This window comes from Accipiter gentilis, chromosome 4 (genome assembly GCF_929443795.1).
Source record: "Accipiter gentilis chromosome 4, bAccGen1.1, whole genome shotgun sequence".
NCBI classification, from domain to species: Eukaryota; Metazoa; Chordata; class Aves; order Accipitriformes; family Accipitridae; genus Astur; species Astur gentilis.
The window spans coordinates 40,997,637-41,004,543 of NC_064883.1; positions in this window are offsets into that span (position 1 = coordinate 40,997,637).

Here is a 6,907-nt window from a genome sequence, read left to right on the forward strand (position 1 = left end):
TTAGATTGTTGGCTGATGCTTGCTTGGTGTTGTTCTACTGACTTCCATGAAGCTAAGCTGAATTACATCTACTGAAACCAAATCCATCTAATTTTTTCCCCTTGCTTCTTATGTTCAGACTTGATGTATTATGTCTGGAAGCAAACAGTTAGAATAAGATGCATTTGTTAGATTGTGTCTTTTCATTATCCAGACAGAAGGAAGAGGCAGTTGACAAAGTTTCAGCAGACGGTGCATAGTTGTTGTTTATGTTAAACAAAACGAGAATGTGCAGCATTCGGGTGTATAAACAGCATGACAGCAATAAGCATAAAACATAAGATTGGAAGCAGATTTCACTTTCAGGCCTTGGGGAGCAGATGGATCTGAGATCATTGTGCATTTGTGTACCACTCCAGGACCTATAGAAACTCATTTATTCCCCATGTCGATGTGTTTTACAGGAGTCAAATGTAGCACTGCTGCAAATGGATGCAGGTCCATTGAACATAATGGGCTGGACCCAAGCACCTAGATCTGTCTCTTAAACCACTCCAGCAACACTAAAAGGATGGAGAGCTGCTTTAGTCTTGCGATCAGTGATTGCTTTGTCATCTTAATGTTCAGGTGGCATAAAGATGAGGCAGCCCCTATTTGCATCTCCTCTGTGCGCAGGCTGGAGGGAGCTGAGTGAGGGAGGAGTCACAGCTGGTGGAGGTTGGTCTTGCTGAACTTGCACAGAAGCTGGTTTCCTCCCCATATCTTAGATATGTGATATATAGATATATAAGAAGGCTTCAACTTTTCTCTTGATTGGTCTTTTCTTACCCTCTCAACCCCCAAACTCCCATCCCAGATCTTGCGCCAGGGTGAGCACAGCTGGAAGCGGAGATGTGGCTTGGTCAATAGAATTGCATCTGTTTGTACCTGTGTGGTTCAGGACTGATGTTATAAGACAGAGGAGAAACCAAGCCCACCCTCTATACAATGGTGGAGACAAAGCCATCATTTCTCAGTTTCAGTGGGCCAACTGGATCGGTTCAAAGACCACACTGATTTGGTACTTGCAGAGGCAGGATCACATGGGTTGCCTATTATTTATGGCCCTGATTCCCCAGCAGATCTGTATCATTGAAGTGAAGGACATAATGAGGGATTTCAGTCCCAAGCAGAGACTATCCAAGCAGGTGGGAAAGTGACGGGCCAGCGTCCAGCCTTCAGAGCACAGACCAAAGTGAAGCTCTTTTAAATAGCAACAATGGCCCTAATCCCCTGGCAGGATGGAGAGATGCAGATTGGTAAAGGGAAGAAAGGGCAGAAAATAGTAACTACAGAAAGTGTGTGCATGTGAGAATCCCTTTCAGGATGCATTAATGGGATGCAGTGAATAGGAAGAAGAGACCCTGGAGTGTGTTTAAAACTGATACCCGGTATAATATGAACCACTGTAAATGAAGCGCTGTACAAAAGAAATAATAAAAATATATCACTGTAGTCAGTATCACTGGCTGTGTCAGTGTTTAACCACATCAGAGCTCATCATTAAGTAAGAGGCAGAATAACGAGAGCAAACAAGACAGCAACTGGGAGGAATAACATAAGGACCACAACGGGGCCCCAGCAAGGTTCCTCCTGCCGCTGCTCCAAGAAATGGGGGCCCAGGAAGGAGAGAAAGCCCACCCGCCACGCACAGCTCAGCAGAGACGCCTCCGACGATGGCGTGGGTACGCGCTCACCTCCTCCGTCGCCAGCTCTCCGGCAACAATTCGTCTGGAACAGCCACTCGCCTCCGAGTGAGGAGTTTTAATAAATGAGCGTCATGCACAAGCCGTGCATGTATGTGAGAGAGGATGGGGACGTGTATTTTTAAACACGAAAACTCCCACCAGCCGTCGTTTGAACACGGGCTGTATGATCTTCAAGGGAAGGAGAAAAATGTGCTGGTTTCCTCTAGAATTGGATCATTTGCTGCAAATTGAGCAGTTGATCCAAGAAGAGTTATGGAAAATGTGGTCCATCATGGCTAGTAATTTCAGGGTGGTATTAATTTTAGGATGGCATGTTAGAGGCCCTGTCCCAGGAGAGGTGTTTTGCGCTTTCTTGAGATCAAACCATCTCTAGATGCCTCAGGCTGGGTTGCCCCAACTCCAGCAGTTGAAAATGTCAATCTATATGAGGGGGTTTCCAATGGCTGATTGTGAGTAATTTGTGCAACCCTTAGGAAAAGAAGGGTGAAATCCTGCCTGCACTAACATTAATGGTAGATGTGCCACTGACTTCAGCGGGGTGAGGACTTCCCTGGGCTGCCTGACTCGGTCCCCTTGGCTGACTGTGGTCTCCAGGTAGGATCTGAAGCCGTGCCAAATTCGGAGCAGCATACCCAGTCTCTCAACGTAATGACTCAGGCCAGTCAGATTTATCTACCCTTTGTATTCTGAGTGTTTTACTTTTCAGTGTTTAATACCTTGCCTGATGTAAGCTTTAGTCATGCTGAAGAAAGCAGCTTTATTGAATTTGGCTTTATGTTAGCATTGACTGGACAGACGGTATGAATTCAGAATGGGCTATTACCGTCCCTTTGCTAGTTATCCAGAGCTCAAATTTCCTAAATAACATGCTCTGATGATGTCAGTGTCTCAGTGTCAATAACAGGTCATCAATATAAGATCTGCTGTCTATTTCTTCTCTTCTTTTTTAGCATGGGAGAATATACACATGGTTGCGCGACCTTTATGTTGAAGGCCATGATCTGCTTGCACAGAAGTCAGTGAGGATGCATTACAGCAACCACGAGTTGGACGTCTGGTCCGCAGAGCTGGGCTTTGGTTACCCAACAGGCTCCACCATGAAGCTCTAACTTTGGCTTAGCAGTGTTACTGCAAGGGCAACTCAAGCTGCATTTGGGGTTCTTGGTCTCTGACTCTTTGAGGCGGTTGGGAAAGTAGGAGGGGAGATGAAGAAATACATAATATAGCCTCTCGAGCCTCTCCAGTGAGCCCAGTAGGATGGAGGATGATGAGAGTGGGAGGAAGGTTACGGGAAGGAAAAGGGAGGCCATGAAGGCCAGAAGTACAGGCTTTATGAAAACATGCCCTGTAGGTTTAACCTAAATACCCACCTGCTGCCCTGGCCTCTCATGGCCTCTGGGGACTTATTACCACAGCTAGAGGATGGTTGTGCATGACAAGGGATTTTAAAAATGAGCTATAGAGAAAGTCTTCCCCGTGCCCTCAGCCTGACCTGCCATCCCCCAGCCTGCACGGCTCGTGATACCCTACATTTCTGCACGTCCCACCAGAATACCTGCATACCTCCAGCTGTGGACGGAGCCCCGGGCTGGCGAGGCAGGTTTTAAGTCAGCTTCTCAAAGCTACTCGGCTGTCATCTGTGTGTGTGTTAGAGCGGCATTTCATCCCAGCGCTCGAGGGCTGTGTGGAGCTCCCGGGTGACCAGCATTTCCAGCTCTAAGCCTTTCCAAGTCCAGCCAAATAAAAAGAAAAAGATGAAATTGGTTCTGCCTCATTTCTGCTGAGGAGGCACTTCATGACAAGTGCAAATACAGAAGTTGCTTTGACTCCTGGATGGATAAACTCTGGAATCTAAAGGATGTTTGAGGACAAATTTTCAGAGGTTGGCACGTACATACTGACTGTAAAATTACTTCATGGAGCCTGGCTGTGCATGTTAAATCCATATTTGCCTGCGCAAACAAGGTGCTTATGCATGCAGTTAGACGTTTTGCAGACACAAAGGCGAGGGCGAGTTCAAACCCTGGCTTTCTCCATCTTTACGCCTGTACTTAGCAGTACTCTCCCCTGGCCAGGAATGCTTCCCTGGGACCTGTGTTTGCAAGGAAGAGCTCATGCCGTGGCCCCAGATGGGTAGGCTTTAAGCTCATAGCTTAGTTTCAGATAGACCATTTTAATTGGGATGGTTCCCAAAGCAAAGAATAATCAGCCTTGAGTTTTAAATTACCCTGGAGGAAAGTCTCTTCGGCACACAGTGGGAAGGTGCCTGCAGCACGAATTCTCACTCCCCATTTGATGCTGCAGCTTTGGCTCATCATGTCAGCAGGTACAAACTCAGGGTGGCTCTTAGAAAATGCTCAAAATTACCCTCACTTCTGCCCCAGGACAAAGCTCAGGACTGGTGTCTGTGTTGTGAGACGATGCTCGGTTCCATGGGCAGCTACAAGCTGTGACAACACGCCCGACTTTTCCAACTTCAGTCCCTGTCACCAGCGGTAAGTGACTTAAGTTAAACATCTCCTTGGTGTTTAGGGACAGCTGAGCTTGGGCTTTTCTCCAGCCTATGTGGGTGGGGTTTTGGGTGGATGCTCTTCCCCTGCCAGAGCTCTCTGGAGCAGAGCTTAGGTGCAGGACTACGTGCAAACCAGACTGGTGCTGGCTTGACCTGGACTGGAGGGTGGGCTCAGAGGTGATGGAGATGGACCATCCGTGCATGGAAGGAGCAGAGTTATATCAGTGCTGGCTGTTGAAGAATATCCTCCCTGTTTCAGCACGTGAAAACTGCCTGTGCTTTCTGTGTACAGGGAATTACTCTGCAAAAGCAGCTGGTCGCACCTCAGTGTCTAGAGACAGAGAGAAACCGTGCTGCTCTTAGGGAGATAATAAAGGCCTAAACGTCCACAGGCTTTGAAAATAATTCTCTGAGTAAAGCGTGCTCCTAATCTTGCCTCTCCTGTGACATTTCTGCCTCCCTGAAGATCTTTGTCTCCTGCTTGGCTATCTGATGCAGCTCAGCGAGAAAACTCGTGTTAGTTAATAATAGCGGCTTGGGGATAGAGATTGCAACGAGGGCAACGTAAATAAGACATTTATTTCCAACGAATGGGATAGGGTGTCTGATCTGCCACGTTTGCATTTGGCATCCATGGAAATTTAAGGCCTGATATTTGGTGTCTGGCGCATCCATAACAATGTGGATTCATCACAGCCCTAATTATAGCTCTTGGGCAGCTCACATGGAGTAGCATGAGGCTTATTTATAGGTAATATTTATAAACAGACCCACAATCTTCCCAGGAAAAGGGCTCTTAAAGCGAGACGCGTTATGGTGATTACTCTGAGAGCCATCAAGGGGAACGTCGCTGCACGAATCCTTTCCCCTCCCCAGGCAGGGACTGTGCAGCATCGCTCCCCTGCAGCAGGCGAGGGCCAATCTCCCCAGCCCAGCTCAAGCCCAGCATGCAATTCCTGCAAACTTATTTGCTGCACTTTCTGGTTTCTTGCAGGGCAAAGGGGATGTCTGAAAATAGTGATTTCCCAACGACACCGAGGGCATGTGACAAGCATGCAGTTGTATCTCAATAGGCCACTGCAGTGTTCAGCTGCAATCATGTGGCTTAATCACCTGACTGTATAAATGAGTTTCCCTTGACAAGATTCGATCCTTTTGGGCCCCTTGACTAATTACCTGCTATTGTGAGAGGCCCTGCTTGTTGGGAAAAGCAACTCTTGTCCCCCAGCAATAGCAAAATAGAGAAATAAACACAAAAGTCTGGAGATCAGAGGGTGCTCGTTTACTCTCCATATTCAGTGCCACATAAAGGGCCATTAATTATGTTCCTCTATCATGACAAAAGTAGCTTTTGCAAACAGTTTTGCTTGTTTGCTCTCTTTTTTAAACAAAGGTACCTGTACTTTTGTCTTCCTAATCACTCTGTAGCATGCGGCAGCCTTGCAAGGAGGAACTGGCAAGAATCCATGTCACCCAGCTCCGTATGACCTGGGTTTCTCGGTGCCCTGCAAAAGAGAGGGCAGAGCTCCCTGTCCTTTGCAGATCCCCTGGATCAGAGCTGCAAATTGCTATGAACATAGAGGAGCTGCCTGGCAACTTTCCTCTGCCTACACAGAGGTAAGGGCTGGCCAGGGAGTGCAAGGCAGGTAGGAGTCAGGCCAAAGAAATGATGCAATACCTGAGCCCTGGAGGGAAAGGTCTTTAGTGTCCACTCCTAACTGCGGATGCTCACAGGCACCATTTTCCATGCATGTGGGTGGCAACGATGTACAAAAAGCATTTGAGAAAGTAACGGAGTTGCCCAAGAAGAGAGTTGGCATCTCTTCAGAAGAAGCCCTCAAGTCTGTGGTGCATGGAGAGACCTTTAGTTTATTCTGCCAGGCTTGCCCCATTCATTTCTGGGTATGTGAATCTGGAAATGGAAGGTGACAGAGCATATGGCTCTTTGATCCTGCTGAGTGGTGGAGAGGGCGTTGAGATGCTGGTGCTTTCCCTGCACTGCACTTGGGTGCCGGGTGATTTATGGTCCCCTGCCAGAACAGACCTGCCTATAAACTTCAATGGGCCAGGATCGACCCCTCTTCTTTTTTATGTTTAATTTTTGTTTTTCTGAATATGCAGAATACAGCCCCAAATTATCCTAAATTAGCCTCTGTTCTGACGTGCTGTCTCACACCTCTTTGGTGTCAAATTCTTTTTTAGGTAGTGCTAGAAACCACAGAGATGAAAAGAGGGGAGTTGTCTGACCTGTGCCTTTTCTTAGAGCATCACACAGTTGTGGCTCACAAGCTGATATAAAGCCAGCTCCGCTAGCGTCAGTCACTCTGTACCAGCCTGGTCCTGCCCTGGGATGAGCAGAAGGTCTTCTCCTGCCCTTCTTGGGGAGAAGAAGTCTCTTTGGTATTTCCTAGTAGGGGTGCTCTATTTATAACTGATAATCCCCCGAGAAAATGATCAGGAGCAACCTAAGGTCATTTTCTATTCTTACATTTTTTTGCTGCTTTAAGCTCCGCCTAGGATAATGAAGCTGCTATAGGCTTAGACAGCAAAGCCGAAATCCAGGTGAAATGGGGCCTTAATAACAGGCAGTGATGCATTGGTCCAAGGTTTCAGTCCTGGCTCACTTTGTGCAGTGAAAACCCAGGAGAAAGATGCATCTTCAGGGGTT